Source organism: Ambystoma mexicanum, chromosome 9, assembly GCF_040938575.1.
Source record: "Ambystoma mexicanum isolate Mex_15411 chromosome 9, UKY_AmexF1_1, whole genome shotgun sequence".
Classification (NCBI taxonomy): domain Eukaryota; kingdom Metazoa; phylum Chordata; class Amphibia; order Caudata; family Ambystomatidae; genus Ambystoma; species Ambystoma mexicanum.
The window spans coordinates 194,215,878-194,236,483 of NC_090931.1; the positions used below are offsets into that span (position 1 = coordinate 194,215,878).

The 20,606-nt window shown below is 48.0% G+C and overlaps 1 protein-coding gene across 1 annotated transcript in view; it reads right to left on the bottom strand.

Annotated features, from left to right (window-relative positions):
• TAGLN (transgelin) overlaps window positions 1-15,186 on the bottom strand; it is a 40,430-nt gene extending 25,244 nt beyond the window's left edge. The window contains exon 1 of the mRNA XM_069614477.1: window positions 14,944-15,186. The gene's annotated coding sequence lies outside the window, so the exon portion shown is untranslated. The remainder of the gene's footprint in view (window positions 1-14,943) is intronic.
• Window positions 15,187-20,606: the final 5,420 nt, after the last annotated feature.

Here is a 20,606-nt window from a genome sequence, read left to right on the forward strand (position 1 = left end):
CTTGCAGGCGACTTAAACTCCTACTGCCTTCCTAATGATATTCGGCAGATGGAAAAATCCAACAACAAAGACTAATGGGAAGGCATGGAGATCATATTCAAGTGATTGGGGTCTGATCATAGGAAATGGAATCACAAAAGGAGATTTTCAGGCATCCCCAACAGGGAAAAATGGTGCATTCAAATCTGTTATCAATTTTAAGGGAAATGTTTAATCAATGTGCTAATGTGAGGATAAAGAAAACAGTTAACAGTGACCATAATATGTTAACAGCAAAATGTCACCTAGCGGATATTGTGAAGAGACACAATCAAACAGAAACCAGTGATTAATCAGGGTGGAAATAAGATATCGACCTTCAGAGCAGGGAGGATCCAAACTGGGGTTATCGGATGGCAGAAATGAAGGTGACATAACTCAAAGCTCTCTGCACACCTGATAACTTTCAGATGCTGTTGTGGGATCAAGATAAACCTATGATTAAGGGTATAACACCTGGAGTGGTACGACTCTGAGAAAGGAGTTTAAAACCAGAACCGCTCTTTACGCAAGCAAAGAAACATTGGATGGCAGATGACTGGAACTGGGTGAGAGGGACTAAATATGTAAAACATCAAAAAGATGGAGCATGTATGTTAAGAACTCTGGCGTCCAATAATTCTAGAAACTTTTTGGTCACTAATAAACAAAGACCAGGGCACCCAAGACCAGCTGCAGAGCAACTCAGTGTCTTTAGAGGAAAGGAGTAAACATTTCCAAAATCTTTATAAAAACCTTGTAAGTCTAGAGAACGAGTGGCCGGATAGCGATGAGTGGTCACTTTACCTCAACAATGAAATGATAGCAGGACTGATAAAAGACTTGTCAACCTCAAGAGCTGCAGGATCAAATGGTCTTAACAATGTTATATTCAAGGCAAATGTAGCTCTAGGGTCTCAAGCTCTTCTGGTCCTGTTCAAAAAATGTTCTCTACCAAAGAAGTTATCCACCTTGTTGGAGAACAGCAATAATTATTCCAATCTATAAGAAGGGCAATCGGACAGAACCAGCAAACTATTGCCCGATTGCCCCTCTAGACGCTGACTGCAAACTGTTTGCTAGTATAATCCTAAAAGAATTGGAAAGATGGGCTGAATCCACTGGAATCTATAGTAAATCGCAGATAGGGTTCAGGAAGAGGGTGTCCACCTCATTGAACGGCCTGATAATAAACATAATACGGGTGAAGCCCTAGTCATCGCATAACCCAACTTTATATTTTGCATAAGCTGACTTGCCGAAAGTATTTGACACCATAAACGGAGGTAGATTAGGGGCCAAACTAATAAAGTGGTCCATCCCATCGGGCCTCCTTGCGGTAGTAATGCATTTACATAAGAACTCATTTGTACAGATATGTTTGGATTGACAAGGCCACCTGACAAAATCGATACCCACAGAAAGGTATGTGCGGTAGGGGTTCATTCTTGCCCTCTTCCTCTTCAACCTCTATTTTGCAGACCTAAATAACGACCTAATGGAACAACCTTTAGCATGCCCGAAAGTAGGGCTGTGCAGGGTTTGCTGGATCGCATACGCCGACAACATTTGATTGTTTGATTACACTGCTCAAGGTCTCCAGCGTTTACTACATTGATTGGAAACCTACGAAAAACAGTACGATGTAATAATTAAACCAACAAAGTCGTGCGTATCGCGTTTCAGCGACCCTTGGGATAAAATAACATGCACGAAATGGTTCCTGAATGGTGAACCATTAGAAAGAAACAGCGAAATCAAATGCCTGGGATTCATGTTGAATGCATCCCCCAATATAGCAGTGCCTGACATAGGCTGTTTGGTAAAATAGACCAGATGGCCCGTCGGGTGAAAAGTTTACTAGGCAAGTATTGCAGGCTTTCGATCTTACGCCTAATGATATTCTTCAAAGAGAAGGTAATTCCGACACTGCTATACGAAATTGACATAGAATCCTAGGTGTGGGGATTGTCCTGGATAAAATTAGAAGGGAGATTATGGAAGAAAGTCCTGAATATACCCCAATCACTACCAATGGCTTCACTTCATTACGAGCTAGGAAGGAGCTCCATGACGGTCTACTTAGAGTGGAAACTGGTTCAAATATATAGATCAATACAGTTTCCTTCAGAAAACACCTTGTACGAAGATGAGCGCCAAATGGTACGGAGTGACTCCGGCGATTACTTAAGAACTGTACAAAAGGCAGTGACGGAAATATTGCCCAACTGTGATCGATCACTGGCAGAGAAGCCACAAGGAGTAAAAAGAGCAATATTGAGAACAGAATGGCGAAATACAAGGGGCCTCATTACAACATTGGAGGTAGCCTTTAAGAGGGATGCAGTGGTATATTGGCACACTTTGCTGCAGCTACCACTACCACAACCATTACGTTCTGCTTACTCTATGTGTTGGTTGTGACGCAGAGGAATATCCAGACAGAAGGGGAGTGGGCCATGCTGTACACAGCCCCAATTTCATTTCCAGCGAGTGGTTTTGGGGAAGACTGTTGGAAGGGGAAACAACGTCATTGACTATTGTACTGATGACATCCAACATGTGAGAAACCATCTACGATAAATCCATGAAAATTGTGTAAAGAATGAGTATTTAACTCTATGAAATGGTAATTAGGGTGTACTCTTGATGCAAGAAATGCTATTAAACATAGAACGTAGATTTTAACGTTATCAAGGAAGAATTGCATTATGTTTGATATTTTTGTTTCCAATATAATTTTTATTTTTATTAAAACGTATGCTTCCAATATATATGAATATCATTAACATCACATAAATTCAAGGATTAAATATTAAAATATACATTAATATGTGTTTGATATTTTAAGATGTGTGAGGTGAAGAAGTAATATACGTTTTGTAACAAATTAATTGTGATGTCTATTGTGTTAAAGTTTTAATGAACTATAAAACAAATTTTAAAAAAAGAAAGGATTCCATGCTGCTCACACAAGGGGTTCTTTGGGATTCAGGAAAGGATTCCATGCTGCTCACACAAGGGGTTCTTTGGGATTCAGGAAAGGATTCCATGCTGCTCACACAAGGGGTTCTTTGGGATTCAGGAAAGGATTCCATGCTGCTCACACAAGGGGTTCTTTGGGATTCAGGAAAGGATTAGGATTACATGCTGCTCACACAAGGGGTTCTTTGGGATTCAGGAAAGGATTAGGATTACATGCTGCTCACACAAGAGGTTCTTTGGGATTCAGGAAAGGATTCCATGCTGCTCACACAGGGGGTTCTTTGGGATTCAGGAAAGGATTCCATGCTGCTCACACAAGGGGTTCTTTGGGATTCAGGAAAGGATTAGGATTACATGCTGCTCACACAGGGGGTTCTTTGGGATTCAGGAAAGGATTCCACGCTGCTCACACAGGGGGTTCTTTGGGATTCAGGAAAGGATTCCACGCTGCTCACACAAGGGGCTCTTTGGGATTTAGGAAAGGATTGCACGCTGCTCACACAAGGGGTTCTTTGGGATTTAGGAAAGGATTGCACGCTGCTTACACAGGGGTTATTTGGGATTCAGAAAAGGATTCCACGCTGCTCACACTGCTCACACAAGGGGTTCTCTGGGATTCAGGAAAGGATTAGCATTACACGCTGCTCACACAAGGGGTTCTTTGGGATTCAGGAAAGGATTAGGATTCCATGCTTCTCACACAAGGGGTTCTTTTGGATTCAGGAAAAGATTCCACACTGCTCACACAAGGGGTTCTTTGGGATTCAGGAAAGGATTAGGATTCCATGCTTCTCACACAAGGGGTTCTCGGGGATTCAGGAAAGGATTAGGATTCCACGCTGCTCACACAAGGGGTTCTTTGGGATTCAGGAAAAGATTCCACATTGCTCACACAAGGGGTTCTTTTGGATTCCGGAAAGGATTAGGATTACACGCTGCTCACACAAGGGGCTCTTTGGGATTTAGGAAAGGATTGCACGCTGCTCACACAAGGGGTTCTTTGGGATTTAGGAAAGGATTGCACGCTGCTTACACAGGGGTTATTTGGGATTCAGGAAAGGATTCCACGCTGCTCACACTGCTCACACAAGGGGTTCTCTGGGATTCAGGAAAGGATTAGGATTACACGCTGCTCACACAAGGGGTTCTTTTGGATTCAGGAAAAGATTCCACACTGCTCACACAAGGGGTTCTTTGGGATTCAGGAAAGGATTAGGATTCCATGCTTCTCACACAAGGGGTTCTCTGGGATTCAGGAAAGGATTAGCATTACACGCTGCTCACACAAGGGGTTCTTTGGGATTCAGGAAAGGATTAGGATTCCATGCTTCTCACACAAGGGGTTCTTTTGGATTCAGGAAAAGATTCCACACTGCTCACACAAGGGGTTCTTTGGGATTCAGGAAAGGATTAGGATTCCATGCTTCTCACACAAGGGGTTCTCGGGGATTCAGGAAAGGATTAGGATTCCACGCTGCTCACACAAGGGGTTCTTTGGGATTCAGGAAAAGATTCCACACTGCTCACACAAGGGGTTCTTTTGGATTCAGGAAAGGATTAGGATTCCATGCTTCTCACACAAGGGGTTCTCGGGGATTCAGGAAAGGATTAGGATTCCACGCTGCTCACACAAGGGGTTCTTTGGGATTCGTAAAGATTGCCCCATGAGTGAATCAACCTATCATTCCAGGAGTACGAAAAGCAGGTGCACATTGTCAAACCTGCTGTCCCAGCGTCATTGCATCACCATGGACATCCTTTATTCCTCCACTTTCACCGGTATTGCTAGCGAGTCCTGCCAGTATTGCTAGGGAATCCTGCCGGTATTGCTAGCGAGTCCTTCCGGTATTGCTAGGGAATCCTGCCTGTATTGCTAGCGAGTCCTGCCAGTATAGCTAGGGAGTCCTGCCAGTATAGCTAGGGAGACCTGCCAGTATAGCTAGCGTGAGTCCTGCCGGTATTGCTAGCGAGTCTTGCCAGTATAGCTAGGGAGTCCTGCCAGTATAGCTAGCGTGAGTCCTGCCGGTATTGCTAGCAAGTCCTGCCGATATTGCTAGCGAGTCCTGCCGATTTTGCTAGCGAGTCCTGCCGGTATAGCTAGCGCGAGTCCTGCCGGTATTGCTAGCGAGTCCTGCTGGTATTGCTAGCACCGAGGCCTGCGCTACCCAAAATGTGAAACAAGCCATCAGCATTTTGTCCTTGCTATTATGAGGCAACCCAGCCGTACCTGGCCTATGGTGGCTGCATTTTTCAAATCACATTTCTTTCTTGCCAGATCCTTCTGTGGAAAACAGGAAAGTATGATTGTCTGATGCTTAATCGCCACTCGGCCCAAGCCACTCCTCTTTCAGGGTGTGTTCCAAATGTGTATCTTCAATCCGAAACCTCTGCAATAATGCATTCTATCGAGGGTCAAAGAAAGGGGCAACATGGCGCGCTCTTGTTGTAGGAACATTAATGCAGTCGCTCGATTCAGGTGGTGCTCAAAGCTTCTCGATTCTTATTTTGCGAAACCCTTTGGCGATGGTAGCTAGTTCTGCATGTGAATACGCCTGACCAAAAAATACTACATTCCACTTAGCCATTTACACAACACTGTGGCGCCGCGGTGCTGAGAAGCACTGTACAGATTCCACTTAATATAACAGAACACATGAGAACAGGTGCACGCGAGGGGGTGCTTAGAAGACTGGGAGCTCAATGCTTACGACCACATGGAGAGGAGGCCATTCTGCTGGCGCCCCTGCTGCTCCCAGCTCACAGCAGCACAGACGCCATCTTCCATTGGCGTGGGTAAGTGTGGCGGGGTGTGCAGGATGTTGGGGCAGTGAGTACTTAGTTTAATGCACCCCGCTCCATCCCTGCTGCCTTCGCGTCAGTCTCAAAGGCTGCACACCCTTCCCATGACAATCAGGCGGTCCTTGCTCCCACACGAGAACGTGTGGCTCTTGCTCGAATGATGCATTCAAGAGGGGGAGTCTAGCTCTAATTTCAGGGCACTTTTATTTATTTTTATTTAAATCCTTCGGGGGTATTACTCAGGGACGTCATTTCACCAAAATGCCAACAGTAGCGGAAGCGACATCACATGACCCTTGACCTCTGATGACATCACAGCAAGTGACCCCACCCCGAAGTGACATCAAAGGAAGGGATGGAACACGACAGTTTACCCCTTGACAAACCAGGAATTGGAATCACACAGCATTGTTTCTAAGTACACTATGAAATATATGGTTACAATATCACTGTAACATGATATACATTTCATACAGGAATGGATCACCATATGTATCGGCAGAAAAAAACATGCTATATCTGCACCTTGCGAAAAGCCAAATACATATTCTGAAATGAATGCTAATTCTACTCTAAATGCTTTTTGAAGGATTTTGTCTGCATTGTGAAATTGAGGTGTTTAACAAGAGACTAAATCAGTGACTCGCCCCCTGCAGTTTGCCTGAAATAAAGCTTTAATGAGTCTAGCAATTATTGTGTAAAATTCCAGAAAGACTCATTATTTGTTATTCCTATTCTTTCTTATTTATGGTCACTGCTCAGTGTTACACTTGTGGAACCCCCTGTTTTTTTGTTTTATTTATTTTTATTTAAGAAACCTCAACAAGAAAGGGAGCCACTCTAGAAAAAAAGCCCATGAGCTTCAATTTAAAAAAAATGAAATTAAAAAAACACAAAAAATAACGTTTTTTAGGGGTAGCAATAGAGACCACAGGGGTAGCAAGGTAGACCTCAGGGGTCGCAAGTGCGACCCCTGGCAACCCCTAAATGACATCCCTGGTACTACCTAAGGCCACACTTTAGGCACTTTAAAATATATATATATATATATATATATATATATATATATATATATATATATATATATATATATATATATATATATATATGTAGTGACTCAATCTCTAAACTATAAACAGAGGAACTTGCAGGGTAGTGTTAGTGCTGAGGGCCCATGTGTGTAGACATGCAAGCAGCATGTTGCATAGCATGGCACAACATAGCATATCATAGTCTAGCATAGCAATATGAGGGCGTCACATAATACATTATGACAGCAACACAGTATAAGAAATAGCATGGGATAGCAATGCATGGTACAGAATAGCCTTACATAGCTTAATGACCATAGGGTTACATATATGATTATGGTATAGCATTACATAACATAACAGCATAGCATAACAATATTGTATGCAACAGTCGTCATTTATATAGTGCCTTTTCACCTTTGTATGGCCTCTAAGCGCTTGTGGTGGGAACTCCCTCTGGCACCGAAGTCCAGGTATGGGAACATTCTCAGAAAGGCTTAGAATGCGTGTGTGCATTTGGCCAAGATTATGAATTAGGTGAGCTGGTCGGGCTCCAGTAAGCACCCCAAGAGGTCAGGCATGTGGATGGACGCTGAGGGAGGTCATAAGAGGGCGCTAGTGCAGGAGACTGGTTATGTGTCCAGCTAGTTTGAATCTTTTGTAGTCGTAGCTGCATTTTAGAGTGTGTGGATGGGAAGCCATGCCTGCAGCAGACGTCCACCCAAGAGGTGCGTTTATAGGTAGGTACCTTAAACTCTGGTGGAGCTTATCTTTGCTCTTGCTCTGCGATCTGCTCCTACGATCATAGGAGCAAAATGATAGGCCATAGAAAGATAAAACAGTCAAGTTGATTCTATATAAGACGCTTTTGAAGTGGAGCATCCAGTATACCTGCCCTAAATTGACCACATCAGCCACTAAAAGGAAGCCAACACTTAAGTGCAATGAGGAAAGTTCCTGGCAGGGGAAAATGTGCAAATATCAAACTGAAGCCTGCATTAAATGCAATGTGCACACATTTCACCAGAGTAGAATCTGTAACAAACACCATTTCTGTGTGCTGCACGTCCACAGCACCAGGTCTCCTGTTGCTCAGTGCAGGGAAGGGTAAAGGGGGTAAGGGCAGGCTGCATGGAAGTGGTCTGCCCGGCCCTGGCCAGAGACTCCCCTGCACCAGCAACAACCACTCCTGTACTCCAAAAACTAGAAATACTTCCCGAAAGCAGTTATGCTCCGTCACCAAGCACCTAGCCCGGTGAGGTTATTCATATGGTGATAATGGGGCATGACTGACCCAAAGTAAGCCTAGGGATTCTGGGCCTGTGCATCATAAATTGCCAGACTCTGAAAATCATGGTCTGCAGAATAAAACATGGTATAATAAGGGGATTCAGAATCAGGCCTGGCGTCAGGGCCTTTCAAGCTGTTACATTAAAATGGGACTCTACTCTTTGTCGCCCCCCACCCCCTTTCGAATTTGACAAGAAAGCTTAATCATTTTTCTTAAGCAGTCATTTGGGGGGTTAAAGCTTCCCTGCTGGCTGCCTTTCCTTGTTTTGCTATGCAGAGGCCAGTAAACCTGTCCTGTGATAACCCGTGATCTTAACATCCTCTCTGCTGCTACATCTATGGGTTGCCACAGGATGAGGTCACAGGGTGGAGCGGAAGGTACGCACATATGCTCTAAAGAAACATTTGTCCTCACAAATTGAAGGCTGGTGCACATTAATGGGGCACTGTTGGCCAAAGATAGACCTTTCCAAAAACTGCTCAATAATCACAGACATGTTCCACCCTTCTTTTAGGTCTTTGTGGTGGGGTATCTAATATGCCAGGAAATGAATACATTAGAACAATCAAGCTATCCAACCTTAAAGCTAAAACCAGGGAAATCACTCATTCACGTATACTTGTGTCAGGGGTGTCAATATATTAATTTGTTGATTTTGGCGTTGCAAGGACTTTGAGGATGGGCGAACTCCTGGAAAGGAAAGATCACTGAAATAGAAGATTTGGGAAGGGACTCCATTTGCCACCCAATCTTAGTAGTTGTTTATACTGTGCACGTCACCACTATAGTGGGTAAGCAGTGAGCATTGTATGTGCAGATCCAATGTGCTAATTTGGGCTGGGAAGAACATAGCTGCCCAGGTGTGATGAAGGCCATCATGGGATTTAATGGGATGAGGCGAAGGGCTCGTTTTGGATTTGCGAATATGCAGCTGAGGCAGTCAACGGACAAGGGCATTGTGACTGGTCTTGATACATAGTATAAAGTTACACATTGCTAAAAAATGCACAGCTTTAATGCCATGCAATGTACCCTAAGTGAGTGTTGTGGCAATGCATGGAATAATTCAGGAATTGCTGCCAATGGCAGTAATTTGCAAAGCAAAAAACCAGAGCCCATGCTTAGCTCTGATTTGAGCTTGTGCGAGTGAATCGGCATATCACATACAGAGCACCGGCACGGATGACCTTTGGGTAACAATCCATGGAAGTCCTCAACATTGCTACTTGAAGGAGTTCCTCTCCCTTTTTCAACAAGAGACCTCTCTTGCATGGTACCACCACCCGCACCCCCGCCCCCTTTCATGATCTGAATCGAATTTTCTTCAAGCTGAGGTCTCAGGATAAAAACTGTCATCCATCGCCCTCTCTCGCAATCTTTCTTCATAATGAATCGGGTGGGTTGTAGAAACTAGACTCTTTAGTACGATTTCCATGGTCCTAATCAACTGCTGGGATGTTCGCAGAAGCATGATCAAAGCTCTGTCTTCCAGGGGCCCGTGCCTCTTCCTGATCATCCCTTGGGACCCTAGAGCTTTGCTCTCGGGAAGCAGATCCGCCTTCTCTAAATCCCAACCAAGAGTCTTCTTCAGCTCGGCTCCCCTTTTAGCCGTAGAGGAATCGGGGGTAAGGTCTCAGGTGTTATGTTATCCCCTGGATAACAACTTAATTCATCTTGATCTCCAGCTGAGAGGTCCAACCTGGTCAGGATCCCCTCGTGAAGTTGGCTGGCCCCTACTTCCAAAGTTAAATATAGATGGCAAATCTTTGGGCTGAAGCATACCATAACATTGCATACCATATATAACCTAACATAAAATGTCCACAAAGTTCACAACTACATGATCTAAAACAGAGTGCAATGCCATTTCAGGACCTAGCATAACAGAGCAGCACTGCATAACATAACATTAGATAAATCTGCAAACTGCGCCCCTACATATGTTTTAAACTACAACTCCCATGATCCCTTGCTAGTCACAATGCTGTTTGAAGTTGAAGTGAGACATCAGGAGTGACAAAGGTTGCAAACCTAGGAACAGTGACAGGATGACTGTAATGGTGAGGGGGATAGGTGTTGCTAGGTCTGGAAAAGATTGGGGGCTAGGCTAATTTTGGGACAGTCGGGACTGGGGGCTAGCTAGCCTTTTTGGCTGTAACCCTTGAGCTTCTATCCGGGGCTACAACCAAAAGAGCCAGTGCTATAGCCCCCTCAGTGCCACCCCCCCCCCCCCCGCAACATCTCTGCTCCGGGGCAACGTGTATATCTTAACACGGCGCAACACAGGTTGGAATCCTGATCCTCCGCTTAGAAACCAATTGCTGGTATTGAGCGCGTTATAAAAGAACAATTATAATTACAACATGGATACATTGAGGCCCTACTGCATAGGATCCTGCCTTTTGTAAAAGTGTAAGTGCAGTGGGCTGTGGGCTATAGAGGGGTCGATGTGCATATCTTAAAGTGTTAGGAAAGTGCAACTGCACAGGAAAGTTTGTTCTATGGAGTGGTGTGGTATAGAAGTGCTGCACAGCTGTGTATGTAGTCCAGATGTTACCGCTGTTATCTGCGTTATAAGAATATAAACGAGATGCACTCTGTGTGTAAGATGAAGTGTGTATTTATTTGAGAAGTCACCTACATTGCACCTCAAGAACCAGAACCCATTCCAGGTCCATACAGAAAACATTAGAGGGCGCTGCACCTAAATGGAAGGTATTTATATAGACAGTGGTGATCCCGAATTCCTTTTTTAACCGGGGTTATCGAGGGCCGAACACATGCATGAATGTACGTGTTGTGTAGATTTCTGCATGTTGTCTTGCAATCCCTTGGAAGGGCGTGTCTCCTTTGCGTGTAGTTTCATGTTAAAGGTTCGGCCCTCATCTTGATCAGCCACTGGGATCGAACGACTGATCGATCGCTTAGTCTGGAGTTTGGAGCTGAGCGGCCACTAGGGTGTTCCCCAATTTGTGGGCCTGGTCGCTCTATTCAGCAGGGAAGATGGGGCAGGGGTGGGTGTGGCAGTCCAGTGCGCATTAGGGAGTAATCCGTGCTTGGGTTCTCTCACTGGCAAAAACTAGAAACTCTTAGGCCGAGAGCAATTGCCAGTCCAAGCAGAGGGAAGGAATGTGGAAACACTTATTCCCATGAGCCTCTGCGACAAAGGACAGAAAGGAAAGTGGTGAGGAGAGGCTGGAATGAAGCTGACGACCAAGCAAGACTATTCGTTGCTGCAATAGGTCCGCTGCTGGTTTCTGCTGTCCAATTCTAAGACCCTGATCATAGTAAAGGAGTGCAGTGAGCTTGCAGAACCGAGGATGGCTTTCTGACAGTAAAGGCTGGGTTTGTTGTGGGAGGTGAAATGCGCCCAATGATGTCATAAGCCCTTGCATTGTCGTCAGTAGAAACTCTACTGCGCCGATAGAACTTTGTTTTTGCTCTGCTACTTTTGGGAGTATTTTGATGGCTGCTAGCATCGCCTGTAACTGTGTGAACATGGTGGATGTCCAGCCTTTATTCCTGGCATGATGTTTATGGGGGCATTTGCGGTTGTACTTAGAGGAAACCTCAGGGTGTTAAAGCGCGTTATAAATAACCAAGTAAAATACTTGCAATATCACAGCCAAAACCCACTGGCTTTGCCACTGCTTGCGTTCTGTTTTAGATTCTGTCGCAATGCATGCTCTATAAAGGCCGTTCAAGCACTTACCAATGCATCTCGGTTCATTAAGTGGAAATTACTTTCATAAGACCAGTTGTGACTGCAATATTTAACTGTAAGAGCTTTGGTACACAATAATCAGTCAGCACAATTAAAAGAATGTGTCCTAAATTGTTATGAGGACGCTATATAACACAATGTGCCCAAAAATGTAATTTGAACATTGCCAAACCTTTTTTCACAGAGAGAAACCTGTTCCATAGAAGAGGCCCATAATATGGTAAAAGGCACACAGATTAGACCTGTTATTTATCAGTGCCCAGAGCCTCAGCCAAATCGACTGTAGAGTGTAGTAAACAAGTCTACTCCTTATTTATTTATTTCTAACTTATATAGAGCAGCCATTGACCCGGGGGCTTAAGGGCGTGTATTGTTAACAGGTAATAATTAAGTAGGTAGCCAGGCTACTAAACCACATGATGACTGCAGAAACTTTTACTGGCATCGCTATCTAGAAATCTTGAGTGCACCTGTGTATTCCAGGGCAAGTGACCCAACTCACCTCATGTTGACGCCTACTTAATTAACCCCCTTTGGGTCAACGTCCTGTATCTTCTGGATTCTGCTATCTTTGTGTTAATGTTCCCTTAAGTTTACAGCTGCTCCCAGCTAAATGGAGTGGCCTACTGGGGAATACTTCTGTGAATTCCTCTCTGGATGAACAGAAGGGTTCTCTCACGTCCTTCGGCCATGAAGATGCGGCTATTGCATAATGATGTCTGCAGGCTGCAGCATGTGCATTAACATGCTGAGGTACCTTGCCGGCAATCAGATTTGCAACTGTTGGCTTTCTGAAATGGAATCCAGCATTTACGGATAATGGTGTCTTACTAATGCTCGCCCTTACTTTCGACAGTGGCCGACTAGCAAGAGAGTGAATTTGATCATGTTGCCTCTTCCCCGCCTCCAGTGTTCCTCCTTGGCATGCCACGGATGACTGGGAGACATGCCTAACAATTCGACTTCCCCAAATGTATGATAATGTTGACTGCTCCAAGTGCACTCTTAGCCGCTCTACAGATAAGGGGTGTATCGGCTACTAGAAATAGGCAAATACTCCAAACTAATAATACAAATAGGGAGTCTTCTGCCCCCCCCCCCCCAATAGGAAACCGACATGTAGGGCCGTGTGCCTCTGCTTTCGCTCACACAGCTCCATGGATATGTTTGCACCAGTAGTGCATGCAGTACCACAGGAAGACACTACTATTATTAATGCCTGATCGGGAGAAGAAAAACTGATCTTTCATTTATACGAATAACTAGGTGCAAAGAAATCATTACTACAAAAAACATTTCCGTTTTCCATTTAAAACATGTATTTACTCGCTTATAAAATACTGCCACTAGGAATTGGACTTAGATGTTTACTCACCAAAAAATAATGTTACTCCCAACTTTGAAAAAACAGAGAGTAAAATACTGCCACTTCCAAATCTTATCAGGAGCACGCAGCCTTAGGATTATAAACACACATCCCTTTCATTCATTCAGCAATGGTAAAGCACGTGCTGCTGCGTGGCATTCGGAAGTCTTTGCTGATGCCCTTAGGCCATTTTGTGTGCACTTTTTCAGAAGTTGAAATTCGTGACTGAACATGATGGCCACTTTCATGATGCTAGGGGCCATTGCCAGAGTCACTTCCTGAGCTTCGTGGTCGGTTTGTAGCCTGTAGCCACTGACAGAAGCTGCAGGTGAGGGGCCTGGCATCGTATGGCACCGATTCTGCTGTGCGGTGGGCAGGTCCCGGGGCAAGTCTGCTCTTCCCGAAAGCCTCCTTGCTCACATCACAATGTCGCCATGTTACCTTGGAGCGCATGATGCAAAGAGACGCGGGAAGGATCCAATGCTTCCAAGCCCACAGTACACTAGCTTCCAAGATTCAGGAGATGGGCCCTCTCTTGTGCTGAAATCTAATGAGCAAACTCCATATAATTAAGGGAAATCTATGTCTCCTAGAACATGCAACGTTGTATAGTGGAACGGTACAGAGACAGGCAGGCCTTTCTACACCAGATACACCAGAAGGGAAGTCCTGCTGGAGGCGTCTGTCTCCAGACATTAACACGAGGACAGCCAATCGCTGAGCAGTACGAGATTGATCAAAAGATGGACCCGGGAGAACATCCGATTCCTAGTGGTGGCTCCAGCAGGAGGCGGCCCAGGTGTCTTTGCATCTGATTGTGATTTTATGTCAGACCCCCACACCCCCCCCCCCCCCCACCCCCCCTCCCCGCCAGCGGTGAAAGGACTCAAGCACAGATGCTCCTGCGAAGGGCACCGATGCTGGCTCACCAAATATTGCAGGTAAGTAACTTCGCTCGCCTTCTCTTTTCCAAAAACGAGCATCCTCCCCGTCCTGCCAAATTATAGGATGTGCCAGCACTGCCACCTGCAGCTCGACCTCCTGCTTTCCATGGCAGAGGGCCCTCATGCCGATAAGAGGTTGCCCACCAATGGCATGCTCCTTGTTTAAGCTATTCTGTACATCCTGGTCGCGCACCTAGTTCTGTTTATCAACCCCCGTACCCGCTTCCCTCCTCCTCTTCTCTGTAAATGGACAATAGACTGCCTACATCATACTCCTCTGTTGAAGCTTTTGTTATCGTGTACCTGGTTCGCAACAGCGCCCTGATGCCTCGTGGTTTAGGCGCTTTACACATGGAGAAATAAATAAATAAATAAATAAATAAATACATAAATAAATAAAGCCTATTCCCTTAAACTCACCCTTCCAGAATCGCTCCCTATCCTCGAAGCGTTTGTACAGATACTTTATCTAGGAATATTAATTATGTATAAAGACACTGAAATATTCCTAACAACTAACACACAAGGAAGTGCCGAGTATGCCACCTGCATCTCCCACACACGCACTGCGTGCATCATCCACACGTCCAGGCGCACGTTCTCTGTAATTCGTCCCCAGAAGTGCCATGAAACGCGAACACAATCTAGAGATTCACACACGGCATGGTGAGGCTGATCTCCCTTGAACACCCCGGTCCCCCTGCTCTCACCTACGCAGACACCCCCTCCTGCTCTGTAAAGCCGCGCAATTCGCTATACACAATCCTGGTACAGGTTACACTTACAAGAGGATGGCGCGGGCTTGGTGCGAAGGATGCTCTCTCAGCCGCCGGAATCTGCAAAGTGCCCAATCCGAGGAAGCAGCGGCTGCTAAAAGGCCAGCACCCAGGGGCTCATATCCCCCCTCCCTCGCGCCCTCCCCTCCCCGCTTCCCCCCGTCCCTGGCATCGGGGAGGCTGGCCCTTCTAAGGCCAGCGGCGCGATACGCCGGCACCTTATTTGGGGAAAGGAAGAGCGCCACAGACAATGATGACTAAAAGCCCGTTTCTCCTCCGTCTGCTGTAAGAAGCATTCCCCGGATGCCTGCAGACCGCTGCATGCGAGGAAGGAGCCTGCTGGCAGCCCTCGAGGAGCCCTGACCCAGTGCGCAGCAAGTCCTTTTATAGACCGAGGCGTGAGGGGGTTCAGAGCTCGCCTCGTTTCTTCCTCCACTGCCAGTGGTCCCCCTCCCAGCCTCACCCGCGGGCCCCTGAAGCCCCGCATCCTCTGCCAGAGCCGGGGAGGAGATGCTTCTGAAGTGACTCGAACCCCCTACGCCACGCTACGCCGCCCCTCTCCAAGGGGCAACTGCAAAGCCCATCGGCGGGCGTTTCAGCAGGGGTGGGGACCGCATCATTTTGGAACCTTTCCAATGAGCCGGACTTTGGAGAGGTTCTTCTCTAGCCCACCTCGCCATGGAAACTCCTGTTCCATTATATAGCGCTTAGAGGTCAGGATATAGCATTGTGTGCTGGATATTAAGAGATGTGCGCTTAGCCGAGTTACCCAGCTGTACATTTCCAAGGTGGCATTATGGAACATGCAGAGGGTTACTCGCGCTTGGCATGAAACAGCAAGCAGAGGGTTACAGGGCGCAAAATTAAGATTGGATAAGCAGGAGCTAAAAGCAGCTCCTGGGTATCCAGCATTAACCAGTGACCAGGAGATACCACTGGGGAACTAGTACATAGGGTTCTGCAAATCTAATGTCCCCATAATATGGAAACATATAATGTTGTGCATTGTTTAGGACACTGTATGCTTTAAATGTATAGATGTGTCATAATGTTTATTTATAGATTCCCCCAAATGCCCAGAGTTAAATTCACACAGGTGTGTTTGTTCAGCCTCGGCTGGCCTGGGGAGCCAGGGATAGCTCCTGGCAGCTGTTGCTGTGGAGCTAACCAGGCTCCTTTAGGCTGCAGGCAGGAGCTAAATAGTACCCCCCCCCCCTCCCTCAATCCCGAACCCTGAGATTACCTGCGACTGGAATAATGCACCCCCTTCAGTACGCCCATGGCTCAAGTTCTGTTCATAGTTTGTGATTGCTGCGCTTTCACTACCATGTTACCTGTAATCTTCTAGCATCAATACCCGGGGATGGCGTGTTACTTGTATAGGTATCACATTGGCACAGAGAAATAGGAGAGCGGTCAGGCTCTGGGGCCAGAGTACCAGGGAAGATGCCGACGGGCAGCCCATCTGCTGGGAGGCCATGCTTCATACGGGGGGCCCGGGGCGGGGGAGGGGGGATACTAGGAACCCAAAGTGGCCCTGGAAAAGTTTAGCAACGTGGCCCCATATTATCCCATGCAGGTAACTGTAGGAACCAATCCGGACCCCTCCAATTAGCAATGGGTCGAGCACCGCCCAAGGGCATTTGGAACATATGGGCCCAACTAGCATATTTTACGCTCGTTTGCCCCTATAGAGATATGAAAAAGTAGTTAAACATAACAATACACGGACATAATGCATTTGTTAACAGTGAGTCGCAGCACGACGGAAGCTTTATAACGGGATGTGGCGGCGAGGACAGATGGAGCAAAAGGGGGTGGGGTGACTGTGACACAGGGTAAGAGGAGCAGAAAAAAGGGCTATCACCCTAAAGAGAGCTCTGGTGCAGAGCCCCTCAAGGAAATCTATAGGCCAGGCTACCAGTGGCTACATAGCCAGTGTGAGGTGGAATGGCCTAGAGAGACCCAGTGCTGCGGCCAGTGTGAGGTGAAATGGCCTAGAGAGACCTAGTACTGTGGCCAGTGCGAGGTGGAATGGCCTAGAGAGACCCAGTGCTGCGGCCAGTGTGAGGTGGAATGGCCTAGAGAGACCGCCAGTGTGAGGTGGAATGGCCTAGAGAGACCGCCAGTGTGAGGTGAAATGGCCAAGAGAGACCTAGTGCTGTGGCCAGTGTGAGGTGAAATGGCCTAGAGAGACCTAGTACTGTGGCCAGTGCGAGGTGGAATGGCCTAGAGAGACCCAGTGCTGCGGCCAGTGTGAGGTGGAATGGCCTAGAGAGACCGCCAGTGTGAGGTGGAATGGCCTAGAGAGACCCAGTGCTGCGGCCAGTGTGAGGTGAAATGGCCTAGAGAGACCTAGTACTGTGGCCAGTGCGAGGTGGAATGGCCTAGAGAGACCCAGTGCTGCGGCCAGTGTGAGGTGGAATGGCCTAGAGAGACCGCCAGTGTGAGGTGGAATGGCCTAGAGAGACCGCCAGTGTGAGGTGAAATGGCCAAGAGAGACCTAGTACTGTGGCCAGTGTGAGGTGGAATGGCCTAGAGAGACCGCCAGTGTGAGGTGAAATGGCCAAGAGAGACCTAGTGCTGTGGCCAGTGTGAGGTGGAATGGCCTAGAGAGACCCAGTGCTGTGGCCAGTGTGAGGTGGAATGGCCAAGAGAGACCTAGTGCTGTGGCCAGTGTGAGGTGGAATGGCCTAGAGAGACCTAGTACTGTGGCCAGTGTGAGGTGGAATGGCCTAGAGAGACCGCCAGTGTGAGGTGGAATGGCCAAGAGAGACCTAGTGCTGTGGCCAGTGTGAGGTGGAATGGCCTAGAGAGACCGCCAGTGTGAGGTGGAATGGCCAAGAGAGACCTAGTGCTGTGGCCAGTGTGAGGTGGAATGGCCTAGAGAGACCACCAGTGTGAGGTGGAATGGCCTAGAGAGACCGCCAGTGTAAGGTGGAATGGCCTAGAGAGACCGCCAGTGTGAGGTGGAATGGCCTAGAGAGACCGCCAGTGTGAGGTGGAATGGCCTAGAGAGACCGCCACAGTGTGAGGTGGAATGGCCAAGAGAGACCTAGTGCTGTGGACAGTGTGAGGTGGAATGGCCAAGAGAGACCTAGTGCTGTGGCCAGTGTGAGAGTGGAATGGCCAAGAGAGACCTAGTGCTGTGGCCAGTGTGAGGTGGAATGGCCAAGAGAGACCTAGGACTGCGGCCAGTGTGAGGTGGAATGGCCTAGAGAGACCGCCAGTGTGAGGTGGAATGGCCTAGTGAGACCTCTAGAGAGACCCAGTGCTGTGACCCGTGTGAGGTGAAATGGCCTAGAGAGACCTAGTGCTGCGGCCAGTGTGAGGTGGAATGGCCTAGAGAGACCGCCAGTGTGAGGTGGAATGGCCAAGAGAGACCTAGTGCTGTGGCCAGTGTGAGGTGGAATGGCCAAGAGAGACCTAGTACTGTGGCCAGTGAGTGTGAGGTGGAATGGCATAGAGAGACCTAGTACTGTGGCCAGTGTGAGTTGGAATGGCCTAGAGAGACCTAGTGCTGCGGCCAGTGTGAGGTGGAATGGCCAAGAGAGACCTAGTGCTGTGGCCAGTGTGAGGTGGAATGGCCAAGAGAGACCTAGTACTGTGGCCAGTGAGTGTGAGGTGGAATGGCCGAGAGAGAACTAGTACTGTGGCCAGTGAGTGTGAGGTGGAATGGCCTAGAGAGAACTAGTACTGTGGCCAGTGTGAGAGTGGAATGGCCTAGAGAGACCTAGTGCTGTGGCCAGTGTGAGGTGGAATGGCCTAGAGAGACCTAGTGCTGCGGCCAGTGTGAGAGTGGAATGGCCTAGAGAGACGTGGTACTGCGGCCAGTGTGAGGTGAAATGACCAAGAGAGACCTAGTGCTGTGGCCAGTGTGAGGTGGAATGGCCAAGAGCGACCTAGTACTGTGGCCAGTGTGAGGTGGAATGACCAAGAGAGACCTATTACTTGGCCAGTGTGAGGTGGAATGACCAAGAGAGACTTAGTGCTGTGGCCAGTGTGACCTAGTGCTGTGGCCAGTGTGAGAGTGGAATGGCCAAGAGAGACCTAGTGCTGTGGCCAGTGTGAGGTGGAATGGCCAAGAGAGACCAAGTGCTGTGGCCAGTGTGAGCTGGAATGGCCTAGAGAGACCTATTGCTGCGGCCAGTGTGAGGTGGAATGGCCAAGAGAGACCTAGTGCTGTGGCCAGTGTGAGCTGGAATGGCCAAGAGAGATCTAGTGCTGTGGCCAGTGTGAGGTGGAATGGCCTAGAGAGACCCAGTGCTGTGGCCAGTGTGAGGTGGAATGGCCTAGAGAGACCTAGTACTGTGGCCAGTGTGAGGTGGAATGACCAAGAGACACCTAGTACTGTGGCCAATGTGAGAGTGGAATGGCCAAGAGAGACCCAGCGCTGTGGCCAGTGTGAGGTGGAATGGCCTAGCGAGACCTAGTGCTGCGGCCAGTGTGAGGTGGAATGGCCAAGAGAGATCTAGTACTGCGGCCAGTGTGAGGTGGAATGGCCAAGAGAGATCTAGTACTGTGGCCAGTGTGAGGTGGAATGGCCAAGAGAGACCTAGTACTGTGGCCAGTGTGAGGTGGAATGGTCAAGAGAGACCTAGTACTGTGGCCAGTGTGAGGTGGAATGGCCTAGAGAGACCGCCAGTGTGAGGTGGAATGGCCTAGAGAGACCGCCAGTGTGAGGTGGAATGGCCTAGAGAGACCTAGTGCTGTGGCCAGTGTGAGGTGGAATGGCCAAGAGAGACCTAGTACTGTGGCCAGTGTGAGGTGGAATGGCCTAGAGAGGCCACCAGTGTGAGGTGGAATGGGCTAGAGAGACCTAGTACTGCAGCCAGTGTGAGGTGGAACAGCCAAGAGAGACCTAGTGCTGGGGCCAGTGTGTGGTGTAATGGCCAAGAGAGACCTAGTGCTGTGGCCAGTGTGAGGTGGAATGGCCTAGAGAGACCTAGTACTGTGGCCAGTGTGAGGTGGAATGGCCAAGAGAGACCTAGTACTGTGGCCAGTGTGAGGTGGAATGACCAAGAGAGACCTAGTACTGCGGCCAGTGTGCGGTGGAATGTCCAAGAGAGACCTAGTACTGTGGCCAGTGTGAGGTGGAATGGCCTAGAGAGACCTAGTACTGTGGCCAGTGTGAGGTGGAATGACCCAGAGAGACCTAGTACTGTGGCCAGTGTGAGGTGGAATGGCCTAGAGAGATCCAGTGCTGTGGCCAGTGTGAAATGGAATGGCCAAGAGAGACCTAGTGCTGTGGCCAGTGTGAGAGTGGAATGGCCAAGAGAGACCTAGTACTGTGGCCGGTGTGAGGTGGAATGGCCATGAGAGACCTAGTACTGTGGCCAGTGTGAGGTGGAATGGCCTAGAGAGACCCAGTGCTGCGGCCAGTGTGAGGTGGAATGGCCTAGAGAGACCCAGTGCTGTGGCCAGTGTGAGGTTGAATGGCCTAGAGAGACCTAGTGCTGCGGCCAGTGTGAGAGTGGAATGGCCTAGAGAGGGCTAATACTGCGGCCAGTGTGAGGTGGAATGGCCAAGAGAGACCTAGTGCTGTGGCCAGTGTGAGGTGGAATGGCCTAGAGAGACCTAGTACTGTGGCCAGTGTGAGGTGGAATGACCAAGAGAGACCTAGTACTGTGGCCAGTGTGAGGTGGAATGGCCAAGAGAGACCTAGTGCTGTG